Genomic DNA, 18,118 nt, shown 5'->3' on the forward strand with positions numbered 1-18,118 from the left:
ACTGTTAATCCCTATTATAACCAAGATACCTAAACTATAATAAAATACAATTTTAAATAAATAAAAAAACTTCATACCAAGAGCATTTTCTCTGTATTAAGTTGATGGTTGCTTTATAGCAGGGTGTCCTCAAACTTTTTAAACAGGGGGCCAGTTCACTGTTCCTCAGACCGTTGGAGGGCTGGACTATAGTAAAAATAAAAATTATGAATAAATTTCTATGCACACTGCATATCTTGTTTTGAAGTGAAGAAACAAAACAGGAAAAAATATAATATATAAAATGAAGTAAAATTTAATCAACAAGCTTAGCAGTATTTCAATGGGAACAATGGGCCTGCTTTTGGCTAATGAGATGGTCAATGTTTGATATTTGTCATTACTAGTCATAAGTGATGCAAGTGTGCATCTGTTAGTCTTGGTTTGGTGGGAAATTTCAAATGTCTCATTCTAGAGTCTGTTCACAGACATATATGCTGCCAAAAATGATTGCCATTTTGAGTGCATTGTTACTGAGATGAGGATATGTCTTAGAGGGGAGAGATGCATAAAAATTAAGAAGGCTGCTTGACTTGAATGCATCTTTCAGAGAGTCACAATTCTGCAGTTTAGCCAGTTCCATTTGGTAAATTGTATTCACATTTTCTTTTGTTTGTTTGTTTTTGGCTTTTGGATCACATTCAGTGGCACACAGGGGTCACTCCTGGCTCTGCCTTCAGAAATTGCCCATGGCAGGCATGGGGGACCATATGGGATAGCAGGATTTGAACCACCATCCATCCTGGATTAGCTGCATTCAAGGCAAAATCCCCAGCGCAGTGCTATCTCTTGGACCCTATATCCACATTTTCAATGTCAATAGAAAATGTCCTGTTGGTGGAAATGAAGCTCTTTAAATCTAAATTGGAACTCCTTTTGCAATATTTCCAGTGAATCCACGCATGTTTTGTTTGGAAATGCAACCAAAGGTTTTTCCACTAACAGATTTTGAGTTGTGGGGAGATGGCAGAAGTATTTCTCCTTCACTTGTTTGATAATAAGGCCTAATTTTACTTCACATGCTTTGACATGTGATTGCATTTCACAGACGAGCTTCCCGTTTCTTTGAAGTTGCACATTGAAATTGTTGAGAAGCTCTGTTACACCTATCAGAAAGGCAAGGTGCCATTTCCATTCTCCATCACTGAGCTCTGGTACTTCTTTGTTTTTTGAAAGCAGAAAAGTTGTAATTTGTAAAAGTACCTCATAGAAACGTTTCAAAACTCTCCTTCGACTCAGCCAATGGACTTCTCTGTGATATAGAACATCTTCATAGTCAACATTTAGCTCAGACAAAAATTCCTAAAATTGTCTGTGGTTTAATGCATGAACTCTAATGATGTTAACACAAGATACTACAATTTTCATAACAGAGTTCCACTTCAACACAGCACTTATTGGTGGATGATGCAGTGTATGGCTATTAGATGATAATGGTTACTTTTGTCCATATCTTGGATAATGCGAACAATTACTCCTTTCTTAGACCTTTACCATGCTAGGAACACCATCACACATCAGTTGTCATGCTGGCTAGTTTAGCCCAGTCCAGTTCCAACCATTTAGTTTGACAAATTTTTTTATAGATATCCTCACCTGTAGTTGTTCCTTTGCTTGCAGTGCAGCAAGCTCTTCTGTGATTTCGAAAGAATCATTTGTCCCATGAATAAAAAATTAGAAGTTGTGCAAAATCATGAACATTGTTGCTTTAGTTGAGTGCCAAATCATGAACAACACTGTAAATTTGAAAAAGCTGGGCCCGGAGAGATAGCACAGTGGCATTTGCCTTGCAAGCAGCCGATCCAGGACCTAAGGTGGTTGGTTCAAATCCTGGTGTCCCATATGGTCCCCCGTGCCTGCCAGGAGCTATTTCTGAGCAGACAGCCAGGAGTAACCCCTGAGCAATGCCGGGTGTGGCCCAAAAAAAACCCCCAAAAAAAGAAAAGAAAAAGCTAACTATATCATAAACAGCCTTGTAATCATGGTGTTTAAAGGAAAGGAAGTAATAAAATTTTAATAACTAAAAGAAGCTCCCAAAACAAAAGATTAGAATCATTGATGTCAAGCAGACTAAACTAAAGAATTTTACTTAAAATGAATAAATGTGACTGAAATGATGTGGAAAGTAAGTTAATAATCATAAACCTATATATGCTCTGTGGTCTCCATAACCATGGAATCCCTGTGATCTATTGTGACCTCAGTGGCCAGTGATGTCACTGATGTCTATATAAACAACACCCGCTTGTTCTAGTCTTATTTGCTGTAGACAAGTGGCATATGTAGTTTGAAATCTCAATATGGAGAACTTTTATCCCTGTTCCCCTGACCCAGTCCCAAGGGAATAGTCCCAAGGCAGATCTCTCTACCTTAAACTCTTGCTGGCTGTCATATTTACATTGTGTGGCTCCTTTTCATTAGGAAACTAACTACCTGGTACCAGGTAATGATGCAGGACTAGTTCCTGGGGATTTCACTGTAGGACAGTGTATCAGAAGGAGACAACTCAGAGACATGCTGAGACTGGGAAGTCTGAAGCCAGGATATAACATCAATCCTCTAGAAGACCAGAGAGCCAAGGTTCAAGGGAGCCTATTATGTCAAGTTCAGAGATTATTTGGGTTCTGTCGTTGGATCTGAGGTCAAGTACCACATGCTGGGCTGTTGGAGAACTGGAGTCTCAGCTCTGCATAATATAAGTAACAGACCCATGTAGAGGGCCACTCACACAGTGGTCCCCTTGTGGGGCTGCTCAGGACAGTGGAGACAAATTTCTGAGAACCTCTCAGCAGAGGGGACCAGTGTTCTTCCTAAAACAGTTGATGGATCAGGGGCCTTATTCTAGGAGTTTCTTGGTAAAGCTAGCTGATAACAAGGGTGTGGGCCTACTGAGGAGAATGAAACAGTTGTAGCATTTGTGTCAATTATCCCAGAAGAAAACTTACTTTGTGTCTTTCTATGCTACTCACCCGAGGCTTCTCTGAATTGCTGAGAATTCCCACCTCACTCTTTTCTTTTCAGCTTTGGAGGGCAGAAAGGAGGAGACCCTTCCCCCTTATTGAGAGATAAGGAGCCAGGGAGACCTTCCTTTTCCTGTCCTCAAGTCCCAGGTCATGAATTCTGTGGATATCAGTGTAGATGCCATCCCTCAGAGTCCAGAGAGGAGCAGCCAATGGTAAGGAGGTCAGACAGAATGTGAAAGGCTTTGGGAAGTCCAGCTGATTCATTTTGGATATTTCTGAAGGACAGTGACTGCTGCTTCAGGTGGGCATAGGGTGAAGGGTACAGGGCAGTTGTGCCTTCAGACCTCTACATTTCCTGAATACTTGGATAGCAGGTCCTCTCAGGGCTTTCAGGTGGTTCTGGCAACCCAAGACGGTCTGACAGGCCTTTGACCAGAAGCAGGAGCCTTTGTAAGTGATTGTGTAAGTTAGGCAGGTCCTGGGGGCTCAGAGGCAGTGCGGGCCAGGGTCACCCTGGCCCTGACCGGCAGGTCTGCTATCGCCCCTGACCAGCACCCCTCTCCCTGCAGCCAAGTTCCAGTACTTTGGAGGAGGAGATGTGCCCTTGTGGCTCTCTGATATCATCAGGTGATTCTTCTTTTCATCAATCAGGGCAGGGGGTAGAATGGGGCCTGCCTCCCCTGGACAAGGCCAACCAGGCCTGAGAGCCATGGGGACCGGAGTGGTGGCCCTCTGGCAGTTGGTGGGTACTATGAAGTCATGGGCAGTTGGGGGTGTTGGGACATAATGGCCCCAAGGCTGGGGGAATGAGCAGGAGGTATCCCACCCAATGCCCTGCTGCTCTTGGAAACTGTAGTTTGGTGATGATGAATTCTGTATGGATGTGGGCAGACATAGCCTCCCCTCCATGAGGTATGTTAGCAGGTTCTGCTGTCTAGACACAATGAGGACAATACACAAGAGACTCCTCTCATAGTCACCTACAATGGGATGATACTTAGAGGAGATACCAGAATATTTCAGAATATTTATGTACTTGTTAGAGTCAGAGAACATTTCTCCAGAATTCCTACAATCTTGAAGCAGAAGTTTAGGGCTAGAGGTGCCTGGGGTCCCACCAGAGAGTCACATGAAAATGTGATTATCTACTCTCCATAGGGCTGTAGCAAGGCACTGCCCAGGGTCTCAACAATGGGTTGACATTTTTCTACAGGACACTTGAAGTCATTTTTCTAAATTTTCTGAATGCTTGTTCATAAGAAAACAAAAAACAAAGAAACAAAGACACAATAAAAAAAAACCTTCAAAAACTGAAAAACCAAAACCCCCAGAAAACTAAATTTAACTAAACCCCCCCAAAGAAGAGAAAAAGAATAATTTGAAATATAACAATCATCTCAGCATAGCCTTTCTTCCCCTTTTGCTCAACTCCTCTAATAGTATAGCCTAACCATAATTATAATTCAACTTATAAAATTAGACTGCAAATAAATGTTGGATTGCTCCCCAACTCAGAAGTTCCTCATGTCATGGAACTTCAGCGTCCTCAGGCTTGCTGCACATCTCTCCATAGCTGGGAACAGCTCCTCCCCAGATGCTGATCATAATATCCTACACAATGCCCTGCTGTTCTTGGGTATCTGTAGGTCTGTGACAATGAAGACTGTAAGGATGTGGCCAGACATAGCCTCCCCTCCATGAGGTATGTTAGCAGGTTCATCGACAAACATACTTTTTGTTTTAAGTATTAGGTGCTATTTCATCTACTTGGGGGAAAGATGGAGGGTGAAAATGAATGTAAATAATAAATAGATATGATAAACCTCAATATTACATGATTAATGAATCCCATCATTCATCAGAAATAGTAGGATTTATTTGATGGTCAGACAATAGCTATCAGTGAAAGAAAATAGGCCCATTTTGTTCTTTTCACAGTATACAGTCATGTAACATATTTAAGTCTAAGCTGAATAGTTAGAAGGCTGGACATCGATTCCCATAATTCCCTGCTCCCTCTTTTACTCCCACATATGACTGTCCTTCTATAAAAAACATAAAATGACAGTGAAGAGCCGGCTCAGTGGGCCTGTGGGCTGGGTTAATGTCCTCCCTCCGAGGGCCACATGTGGCCCGCAGTAATTTGAGGACCCCTGCTTTAGAGTCTTAAGAACTACAGACCCCCTCCCCCCAAAAAAGAACTACAGACCCAATTATTCTCTCCCCTCACCCTTCTTACCACCCCCCTAGGGCTGTGTTTTCCCCAGTAGGAACAATAGGGTTTTTTTGCATATAGCCTAGCCAGTCTTTTCATTTACTCTCCAGCCCTCTGGTAAAGAGTTTGCTATTGCTTGACAATCACTTCCTTGGGTCATGAAAAAAATGCTTATTACCCTTAATTTTACTTTGAAGACCTCTTTGTCTGAAGTTGTTTTAGTTCTCCTCAGGGAAGCTATTTAATTCAGGCCTGAAGAAACTCAAATCCCAGAAAGCTGACACTCAGACTTCCTGTTTTAGCTGGTGTCTGTGTTTGCTGGGTGTTTAAGTGCCCTTGAGACTTCCCAGCTAGCTTAAAACTGAGCTCAATGAACTGTCTTTTCCCTTTCCTATCTGAGATCTACACTTAGCTACAAGTTTTGGCATAAACGTGAAAGGGGATCACTCCTGGTTCTTTTTGAGTAGTTGAGTAATAGATTTGAAAAAAAAAATAAGACAGCCTCTATCAAATAGAAAAATTCAGGGTAACCATGAATGAACTGCTATAAAGCTTTGATGATTCCCTCATTGCTTCCCTGGCTTTTAACACTTTTTTTTTATACCAACTATGACTTTTTTTCATTATATATTTGTGGAACAATTGCCCTACTGGCAAATCAGTGTTTGATGAAATATGAGGATGACTAGAAGCTAAGCAGTATAATTGAATTCACAACTATTTGCTATAGGACTATAATTTAATAGGAGCATTATAATGTGCTAAATACCATTACTGAAGCATCAAATTCTATTAATCAAAAGATAAAAAAGCTGTAGGCAGCAATTTGTTATCAGGTGCTTTCCTCTAGCATGGATGCTAGTCTGTTGCTTCTATAGTCAAATATTCTAAAAGTAATTTAAATTCTAATATATCCAACATAGGTATATCTAAGAGCTAGCACTATAAATTATAGAACAATTCTAAATATATCCTTTGATTTACCAAATTGATAAGAGCTACCCTCAAAAGGTTCTAAAACAGGCAGGGAGGGATTGACCCCCGACTAACCCAAAATGGCAATGAAACCTTGGAAAACAATAAAACCAAGAGATGGAATTTGAATGATCAAAAGACAAGATCTTAAGATAAAACCTTTGCTTGGTGCCACAGTGCACCCAGAGAAGACTGAACCTTCAATATCAAGAAAATCATCAACTATACCCACTCTTTCCCCTGACAAGGACCCAATCAGGATTCTACCTAGGTAGAGAGTCTCAAAGGGGGCATGTTGGAAAACTATAAAAATCTTCTAAGAACAAATGAGAGGTGCACATGTATTCCTTAGCATGTATTGCTTGGGTCCCTGTCTCCAGCAGTTTCCTTCTTGAGATGTGGATTTTCTTGCTTTCACACTGTGATATGTCCTAGGGCTCTCCCTACTTCATCTCTTTTGATACTCTAGCTATAGCATCCTTTCAAGCTATCTCTCGGTACTCTCTTTCTTCCCCCTTTTCTCCCCCTTTTCTAAATAACAGCTGGCTTTTACTTCACTGTTCATCTTCTCAAATTCTTTTCTGAATGAAAGGCAACAAATCTGGAAGGCTTGGGTAAAGTGTAAGACTGACATTTTCTTTTCCTGCACAGAGCAAGGTTCAAGTCTTAGATCTCCCCAGTTACTTCTTGGGTTGGCAGAGGTGGATAAAGAAAAAGCAGCAAATTCTTTTCTCAAGGCTGCTACCTTACTGCCCCCACTTTACATAAGTCACCTGAGGACCCCCACCAGCATCAATCTATCTTAATAAATTAAGGAAAGAAATGAGAATTATATGTTGAGGTTCAACTCTATCAATTGAACAGAGCTAGATGTATATATATATATATGTGTGTGTGTGTGTGTGTGTGTGTGTGTGTGTCTGTATCACATATATAATACTTGTTATGATGTATTATAATATCTCTATAAGAGAAGGGAAATAGAAAATGGGGTAAGAGGAAAGTGATAGAAATAAAAGTGAGGAGCTACTTATAAGTTTTCTAAATGGAACAAAGATCCTAAAATGAAAATATCATTAGTTGTTTTAGAGATGAGAAAATTACATTTCAGAACTCCAATCAGATACAATTAGCCATGTGGGGAAAACAAGCATAGGCCCATCTCTTTGGTACTAAAACTATCTTTTCTCTGTCAATCTACTCCAAAACACACCATCAACTAGCTAACTTAAAGCACTAATATGCTTTTCCTCACTGTTTTAGAAACCAGGACATCCAGCAGCAAGCAGCAGGTGGACTTGTATTTAGGGAGAGACCCTTTCCTTGTGTTCAGCTAATTATCTTCTCTTCTTACCCTGTTATAATGAGAAAAGGGGACTTGCTATGCCCAGTGGGAAAAGGAAGCTCTGACATCCTCTCTTTTCTGATAGAACCATGAATCCCAGCCTGAGGCTTCATCCTCATGATCCCATCTAAACTAATTCCCCCAATTAGGCATACCTCTGAATAGCATAACATTGGTGAATGTTATGGTGGCAGTGAAGGGGGAAAGATGGACATCAGGTAACCTAGTCAATTAACTTTCAATCTAGCCTACCATAGAAGTAAACAAATTACAGAAATGACTGGAGATGGGAAATAAGTGAAAGATAAAAGATGAGCTCAGTGGTGATAGCATAGTGGGTAGAGCATTTGCAGTACATGCTGCCAACCTGGGTTTGACACCCGGTATCCCATATGGTCCACTGAGCACTGTCACCCTTAGCACTACTGGGTGTGGTCCAGAATCAAACAAACAAAGGAGAACTCAGACCAACTAATTTCCTCTGCTCAATTCACCTATGCCCAGACAGATGTCAGGATAAAGAAGTTCTTATCACAATGAGCAGAGAAATAATTAAAGCTAAAGGGGACTCTGGCCCTAGAAAATCTCAGTGACTGACTATAGAAAACTAAGCTCCAGCAAGGAAAAAAAAAACGGAATCCCAGCCACAGACCTGGAAGGGTGGCCTACACTAGACAAAGACTAAGAAGGTAGAGGCATGTCCAACATGTACAGAAGGAATGTAGACTGAGCAGGGATAGGATCAGTAACCTGGACATTATAGAACCACCTACATAGACTGTATTAAAACCTAGCCTCACAGGCATCTGGAGTTGTATATACCGGTATTTCATATGATGCTCAAGAATCTGTAATCTCATGGGGAAATATTTTTGGTCTAACCATTTGGCTTAAATATATGGATGGAGCAGTGGGGAGGTGACAGATTTGCAACAACCTACCTCTGTGGGGTTTTCTTCAATCCCATGGTAGAAGAAAACAGCAAATGTTTCAAAATGACTCCAAGAACTCAGCCCACTGGGAAACTTCCTACTTACATCATCACTGACTAATGATGATATGTCAGAAGTACACACACACACACACACACACACACACACACACACACACACACACACACGTACATCAGTCACAGGCAGCTGTCCTCAAAAAGGTTACTTTCCTCTTCCTGACTTCCAAGAGAAGCAACCTAAACTTTCTTCTGTAGGGGAGTAAGTTACAATGAGAATCTACTATTTTTAGTCTATATCCCCATCTGTTAATATTTACATGATGCTATCCTCATAGAATTACTGAGATTTGATATTTTAAAATTCGTTTGAAATTGGGACCAATCTAACTACCTGTTTCTTGTTTTTATTACCAACTTAGCAGGATTTTCATGGAAATTTGATCCAGGATATATTTAGGAAAGATAGACTCTTCTCTCCCAGCTGCTATCAAACTTTCCCACAACTTTCTTCACTTTCTGTCCTGACAGGCCACAGCCTTGAAAAGATGCAGGCACATATTTGGGGCAAAAGTAGCATATTTTGAATCCTGCTATTTCACACTGCTGCAGCCTTAGAACATACACGACATGTTCCTGACTCCAAGGCAACATGGGAAAATACACGTAGCTCTTGGGTTTTCAGACCACCCCTGCATGCTAATAAAAATAAGGTTAAAAAAAGAAGAAAAATGGAGTGACATTGGTCATAAAATACAAATTGCTCAGGATATAAATTATTCATTGCTTTTTCTCCACAAAATAGAAATTATGTTTCCCTGAAAATTTTTCTCTGTTGTTTCTGGACACCCTCCTGGGTCCAATAGTTGAGCTATAGAGAAACTCATGTCACCTTATAAGTTAGCCTCTGTTGCCTTCCTTCCTACTACTAGGCAACATCGTGATAGAGTGGCTGCAGACTGCCTAGAAAATTCCAGTGTTGAGGAGTCCTAAAATCCTTCTTATCAAACACCAGCCATCAGCTAGCACAGGAATTACATGGATGAATGGATAAAAATAGAAATCTCTGGACTGGAGGAGTGGCGCAAGCGGTAGGGCATTTGCCTTGCGTGCTAACCTAGGATGGACTGCAGTTTGATCCCCTGGCATTTTAGATGGTCCCTCAAACCTGGGGAGATTCCTGAGAGCAGAGCCAGGAGTAACCCCTGAGCATCACCGGGTATGGCTCAATGGCCCAAAAACCAAAAAAAAAAAAAAAAAAAAGAATATCTTTCACCTAGAGTACTCTAACTCAGAAGCCAGGTTAGAGACATGACAATTTTTCCTTCCCAATCAGGAAAGAATTCAAATTTCATTCTGCTGTTTTCCACTCCACAGACCATTTGCTCCAGGCCCTAGCATGCACAGACCTTTCTGCTCACCATACTGCTTACATCCCTTATCTTGGAAACACATCAGAGAGCACACAGTACAGCATTACTCACCCTGTCCTCATACCCTTGGCCTCTATTACCACACAACTTTCAGAGAAGCCAATGTAAGGTGCCTTCCAGGAGTCACTTCTGCACATTTCTTTTCCTTGATCTCCCATTTCTATAGCCATTAGCATTGAGCACTGCTTCCTGGACTTGACACAGTCACCCATCTGCTTTGTGAACTGTTCCTGAGTCATCTGACCTCCGTGGGTTCCTGCACCAAGAATGGAAGAAGGCCTCTACATTTCAAGTAACTTACCATCAGTGAGTATACTGAGTCAGAATGTCCAGGCCCAACAGTGATCTTGATTAAGTGGGTATTTTGCTTACTAGTTAGCTCAACGTTCAAGAGGCCCATAGCATGATAGAAAGTGCCACACAGTCTATAGTCCCTCCTCCTCTCTTACACAGTTTCTACTTTACAGAGATTATTTTAGGTTTCTGTATTAGGGAAAGGAGACTACTAATGTAGGAAAAGAGAAACTCTAATGTCAGATATTTGGGTTCTGTAAAAATGAAGAATAAAGGCAAAATGCATTTTAAGAGTACATAAACTTGAATTTCCAGAAACTCATCCTGGACATGCTGTTGACTGCCTATCAACAACAAACCTTTTTTTTTTATCCTCAGTTTTCCCATCCTGACATGTTAGTCTTGACCCTATGATAACTTGTCTAGGACCTTGAACCCCCAAATGATGAATTGTAGAATAAGAGGGATAAAATAAAAACATGTTCAGAGGTGGAAGGGCCAGAGAATAGAGATCATTCATTTACAAATCAAATTTTATGAAAGATGTCAAATTAAAGTGAAAAAGCAAGATGCATGGTTTTGGATTTGTTTTTGTTGATATTTGTGAGAACTTTATATATCCTGAATATCAATCTTTGATTCAATTTATTGCATGCAAATAAATTTTCCCATTCATTTAACTGTCATTTAGTTTTGGACTCATTTTTTTGTCATTTGTTTATATTTGATTCAGTTGCCTTTGCTAGTGATATAATACTGAAGAAGGTCCAAATCTTTGAGGTCCAAATCTTGGAACATTCTGTCTATATATTTCTCAATGTACTTTGCAGTTTATAGTCAGATCTCAAGGACTTTGATACACTTTATATTGACTTTTGTGTCAGATGTGAAATGTGGACCCAACTTTAATTTTTCACATGTGTTTATCTTGTTTTCCCAGTACCATTTGTTGAAGAGGCTATTTTTACTCCATTTCATGTTCTCAGCTTCTTTGCCAAAAATAATTGCTCAGAATATGTGGTTTTGCCTAGATCATCTTTGACCCCCAGAAAAAAATAAAGAAATAAAGAAATTAAAAGAGTAATGAAGATGAGAAAGGGAAGCAATGGGGAAACAGGAGTCAGGTGCCTCTATTATACTGGTGATGTGGGAAAGTAGTATATCTATCCATCCCAAACAGAGATTCAACTACACTGAAAACATCAGATCCAAACTACGAACACAAAATCCCAAACTTTAGTGGAGAGCAGGAAGACAGGAAGTGAAAGGGAACTGGTGGAGAAAAATTGACAACTGTGGTGGCTTTCTTGATAGAACATTATATGCTTTAAACTCAATTATCAATGACATTTTTAAAATTATAATTTGTTAATTATATAAAAAGTACTTTAAAAAGAAAATAAAGGATATAGGGCCAGAGAGAGAGCATAGCAGTAGGGCATTTCGCTTACACGCAGCCAACCCAGGACAGACCTGGGTTCAATCCTCAGAATCCCATATGGTCCCTGATCCTGCCAGGAGTTATTTCTGAAAACAGTGTCAGGAGTAATCCAAGTGATGCTGGATGTGCCCACAAATTTAAAAAAAAAAAAAAGGAAAAGAAAATACAGGATATAACTGTCAACATCTAAAGACTCAGTAGTGATGTAGGGGATGGGGATATGGCAGTAATAAAAAATAAATATTAAGTTGAACTCACATAAAGATTCAGGAATAAATAAGAATCCAACATATTCAACACATTAAAAAAGGCATTTTAATGTAACATACATCTATATTCTTTTTATTTTTTATAAAGACAATTTTCATCTAAAAACCAACTGTCTTCCCATCTTCATTCACTTATAATTCACTCTAGTAATTCAACATAGGTATTCCTACACCAGTAAATTAGGTCAAATAATTTATGTGGCAAGTGGGAGAGGAAAGCAGGGCCTTTCCTTACTTCAAAATATTTCCCCCAAAATTGCAGACTTTGAAAAAAGTACAATTAAACAACAAAAACATTGCACTAGAAGAAAACGTGATATTTTATAACCTTCATACCGAGAACTATTTTCTAAATAAGCCTGAATAATAAATACACACAAAGGAAAAATTATACATTCAACAGAAAACACAGGTTTTGCGTATATAAATATTTTTGCACAGCAGAATAAAAAAACATACATTTTAAGACAAATGGCAAACTAGCAAAAGTGTTTTCAAGGCATCTGTTAACAGTCTAAGAACCCATGTCTGCACAGTACAGAGACCTGAGCTTCCATGTTGATAATCACAGGGCCTATCTAAGGCATATTTCCCATGAAAATATGAAAAGTACCCCTGGGGCATTTCAATGTATCAGCTTAAAGACAGGAAAAATTCTTTCTAGGAAGCAATGTCTTTGGAAGATTTGTGTGAGAAACACAAAGAAGCTCCCTGGATGAGAACTAAGATGCAACAGTGAAGTGATAGAGCCAATGAACCTCACCTGAACAAGAATTTGGGGAGTTGGTTAATGGGAAAAGAGAGATGATGAGATATGGAGACATTGTTGAGCTATGTGGTGAAATCCTTGAACCCCAAATAGGAGAATCAATCAGAAAATGAAGAGATTGTCAAGAGATTGTCAGGGAAGGAGCATCTAACTAATGATTTCAAATTACTGCTGGTCTCTCCTATGAATTATTCCTGCTCTAATATTTGGCCTCACCTCACTCTTCCCATCTGTTGGAAGAATTTGCTGGTGCTCACAGTCCAGAGGTAAGTGTGCCCTTTCTCTAAGTGTGAATGCCACTTTCCCTCATCTTCTCTTCCTCAGTTTTAGATTTGTTAGCCTAGAATTGATTCTATTATAGTATTCTGTTTTGTTTTGGAAGGGCTATTCAATATGATAAACCTTGATTCTTGGCTGCTGAAGAAGACCTGTCCTCTTTAGAAATGATTAGTTGCTAGGCTGCATATAAACATAGTTAGTCCCTTTTATCTCTGAGCACTCTATGGACACTGTTCCACAATCTTTCACCATGAATGCTATCAACATGTATGGGAAGATGTTGAGCACCTCCCCTCAGAGATAGATAATCCTCATGATTTTCCCTGTGTACCATAAAATTATCTTTATAAACTTTAGTAAAATAGGTAAAAACAATTTTGTTTTGACTGTTTCTCCCTGAGATATGGTATATTTTCTAGTGGGTTAAGAATCATTTTTTTCTTAATTTCAGAAAATTTAAAATAGCATTTACAATGTTGTGTTAACCTTATTCCCTTTATGAACAAAATTATCTCATATGGGCTATTCCTTATCTCTCTTGACATTGAATGATTTTCTCTGTAATTATCTGTGATATTTTCTTTTTCTGTTTTTTTCCATGCCTCAGCCTTATTTAATTATTTTTAGTTTAGGTAGTCAATATATATAGCATTAATGTTTTGATATTTACCATACATTACCACTACCAAAGTCTTTATGCATCACCAATCACATTTTATGCTGTTATTAGCTAACTTCCTTATTTCTCCAACCCCCAAACTATCATCAATCATCTACCTATCCTAAGTCTATCATCCATCCATCTGTCTGTCTGTCTATCTATCTATCTATCTATCTATCTACCTACCTACATACTCATTTATTTTTAATTACTTTTTTTTAGGGACTAAGCCAGAACTACTTAGGATTCATTCCTGGTTCTCTGCTCAGGGATCAAACATGGCAGGTTCAGGGAACCATATTGAGTGCTAGGAATTAAACTTGGGTCAGCAAAGTACAAGACAACTGCTTTACTCAATATGCTATTTTCAGAAATTTGTATTACTTTTTTTAATTAAAAAAAGTCTTGCTGGGACCAGAGAAATAACATGGAGGTAGGGTGTTTGCCTTGCATGTAGGAGGACGGTGGTTGGAATTTTGGCATCCCATCCTGTCCCCTTAGCCTGCCAGAGCAATTTCTGAGCTTAGAGCCAGGAGTAACCCCTGAGGTGTGACCCCAAAACAAAAACAAAACAACAATAAATAAATAGATAAGAAGTCTTGCTTCCATAATGTTTTTTATGCATTTAGAATCTCTTTTTCAGTTTCTTTTTCAGGTTTCTTTCTGGAATAAAAGGATTACATGTTCAATAATCACTTTGAATATAAGGATAGCTTTTTATTTAGTAATTCCTTAAACTTTGACATAAATCTTTTCCTATATATATATATATATATATATATATATATATATATATATATATATATATATATATATATTACTTTTCTTTTAATGAAAAGAACTTAGCAATATTCAGCATTGCATTGTAACCTGGTGAGTCTAAGTTATCTCTACAAGATACAATACTACTTGGAACCCACAATGCTGAGGGCCACCAACATTATATCAGGGAGTGTTTGGGGGCACTGTGGTTTTGGGGTTCAAACTTCAGATCTCATTCAGTCCTGTGAGCCATCTCTTGGGCCCAGTTCTTTATTTAAATCTCCTAATTCCCTCATTGTATTTAGAGTAAATTTACAATGTTTACATACCTTCTGCTAATTATGGTTTGGGTACTTATGAATAGTCTATTTGCAAGTTAGTGCTGGGAAGGATCAGCAAATTGAACTTGAGTAGATGGAGATCTAAACCTAGTTCCGACTACTGAGCACTTGTTCAGAATTCCTTTCCACCAAAAGTTCAATGGATCTGTTCTTCAACCTTTCATTTTTATAAAGGGTGGTTTCAGCTTTACTTCCTGAAACTTCAATTAGAACAGAATTTGTGGGGTGGCATTTTCTACTGTCCTTCCATGTAATCCACATTAATCTTCTGCTTCTTGCAGAGATATAAGCACTAGGATGTTCCATACACTTATTTCTAATTTTAATTGTATCCAGTAGGTTCATTCAAATCTTTTAAAATCTATCAGGGACCCCAACTTCTGTCCAAGAGTGTCTTCTGCCTGCTTTGGTGACTTCCTACCTCCACTGTTCTATAGGTTTGGAGAGTTGTATAACTCCTCGGCAATAATTTATCATTCTCTGCCCCAATATCACTTAATTATTTGTATTTCTATCCTTGAGGGCTTTTCTTGCTTTTGGAAGATAGCTTTAGCAAAATAGCATGCAAGAATAAAACATTTATAAACAGACAAAGACATAAAAAGAGTAATGGGTGGGCCCGGAGAGATAGCACAGCGGCGTTTGCCTTGCAAGCAGCCGATCCAGGACCAAAGGTGGTTGGTTCGAATCCCAGTGTCCCATATGGTCCCCCGTGCCTGCCAGGAGCTATTTCTGAGCAGACAGCCAGGAGTAACCCCTGAGCAACGCTGGGTGTGACCCCCCCCAAAAAAAAAAACAAAAAAAAAGAGTAATGGGTATTATTTTTGAGTAGCAGAATTATAGACAACTGTCACTTTGGTATTTTTAATTTTCAACAAGACTATGTTATGACTATTATGTTCGAAAAACAGCACATTTCTAAAGGATTTCAGTCTCGTCTAAGCAAATTCTACCTAGTTCTTAACCAAATCCATATAGATTGTTATAACTTTTACAGGTCTAATACATCTTATTCACCTACCTCCTGCTCTTCAAAGCTCATATTCTACTTCTGTCTAAGAAATGGATCATAACGCTAACTTGATTTTCATAAGATATGAGGTCAAATTTATTTTTGTTTGTTTTTGGGTCACACCTGGCAGCGCTCTGAGGTTACTCCTGGCTCTGTGCTCAGATATCGCTCCTGGCAGGCCTGGAGGACCATACAGAATGCCGGGATTCTAATCACCATCTGTCCTTGCATGCAAAGCAAATACCCTACTACTGTGCTATTTCTCCAGCCCCTGAAGTTGAATATTTAACTTAATGTGGAGGAAAGGCTCTTCTACTAACAGAAGTATTGCAAATGATTAACATATAAATCTACTTCTAGATAACCAAAATCACATCTGGTGGTGCTAGAACAGTCTTCTTTCAAGACTATGCCCAGATTCTGCTTTGCTTCTTCTCACCTTCCCCAGAGGTGGTGAAAGAAAAAAAATTGTTTTAATGTCTAAAGCTTTAACTAATTCAGAAACAGGAGAAAAATAGAACATATCAGTGGCTCATAGAGAGAAGGCCAGATGGAGGCTAAGAAACAAAAATGATGCATGTATGTAACAGATGTTCCTTCAGGCTCATGAAGTTTGTGTATCATAAGAAAACAGATACATGGAATCCAAAGAAATTGGGATAATTGGGAACTAAATAAAACTAAAATGTTGCTGTCATGTTACAACACACAACTGCATAAAATTTGCAGAAATAGTTTTTTGTCTCAATATAAGGAAGTAGATATTCTATTTTCAGAAATGATTTATAATTTGAATTAATATAATACTTACATAAATAGATATGATACACAATAAAATTGCATATACAATAGAATTTATATCATATACATATACTCTATACAATAGAATTAATTTATTTATTATTTTAAGTAATACTAATATTAATTATTTTATTATTTATTAATTCTAGAATAGTAGATATTCTATAAAATGATATAAACTGCCTAATGCTAAAAAAATATAAACTGCCTAATGCTAAAAAAGAGAGATTTTAAACTATTTTGACCTATGTAATATGTCATAAAACAATTATATTCGAAAGCATCAGCTATAATAGACCCATCTCCCCAATATATTGTCCTCCAACCCAAATCAGCAGCAAATCATAGAACGTGCCAAGAAAGCAAAAATTATCTCTGAGTTATTTTTGAGGGCCTGATTGAAAAGAAAGAAACTGAAAAGAATTGAGATGACTGTAGATGTCCAAGATTCTAAGAGTTGATGACTTTTGGAATGACTTGCTGAACTTTCTGTGTAAAATAAACATCAAGTTTTAAAAATGGGAACTATAGCTTATAGAGGGAGGGAGCACTTTTCAAAATGCAACTCGTGTCATTAGATTAATTTGCTATGCACCTCAGGCAATTATATTAGTAGCAAAGCCCTTCTTCCATACTGTTTCCCCTAGTAGGCACAATAATTGGGGGAAATCTCCACGCACACAGAACTGCTAGAGACTGAAGGACAGAGCCCATTACATTTGCTCTGAGCCCTGAGGGTCTCTCTCTCTCTTCCTCCTTCTCTTCATTCCTCTCTCTTCCTCCCTCTCTCTCTGTATCTCGGCCTATCTCTCTGTCTCTGTATCTCTGTTTCTGTCTGTGTCTCTGTCTCTCTCTCTCTCCCTCTCTCTCTCTCTTTCTCTCTCTCTTTCTCTTTCCCAACCACTTCCCAGAACCAGGCAAATGTGCACTCTAGAAATTAACACAGTCAGAAAGGAAACATCCCACAGGGTGAATCAATACCAAGCAAAGGATAATGGAATTTCTGCTCAGGCAGCTGTGTCCTGCCCCCGCCCATTAGCACCTGTCAGTGAGAGCAGTCAGGGCTGGTCAATGGGCAACTCTCCTTACAGCTCAATTCTCAGGATGATCATTAGCTACAACCGATGCAGAGGCACCCCACATTGCCAAATAGTGTCCTTTTCTCCTTAAATGCAGACAAACAATGAATTCTCTCTAACATCTGGCACAGACCTTGTTAATCTTTCTTGTCTTACTTTTGTTTTGCCCTTTGCACAGTGTGTAAGAAGAAAGCTACTGGAAGGTAGAAATTAGGTTATTCAAGCTAATTTCAGGACATGCTCTACTAAGAGGCTTAAAGTCCATCTAATAAGCTGGCATAAGTCAGAGTAATCACATTGTGAAAATAATGTTTCACTGATTCTGGCAGCTGATGATCAATATCTACCCTTTGAAATTTTTTTTTTTAATAATCATTTGCTGAAAGAGCACTGAAAAACCTCTCTCTTCAATGGCTAAAGTCATTTTCTCTTCTGCCTTTTGCTGCCACCCTTCCAGATTACTTCTTTCCTTCCTTCTTTGCATGCTTCCC

This window comes from Suncus etruscus, chromosome 12 (assembly GCF_024139225.1).
Source record: "Suncus etruscus isolate mSunEtr1 chromosome 12, mSunEtr1.pri.cur, whole genome shotgun sequence".
NCBI lineage: Eukaryota > Metazoa > Chordata > Mammalia > Eulipotyphla > Soricidae > Suncus > Suncus etruscus.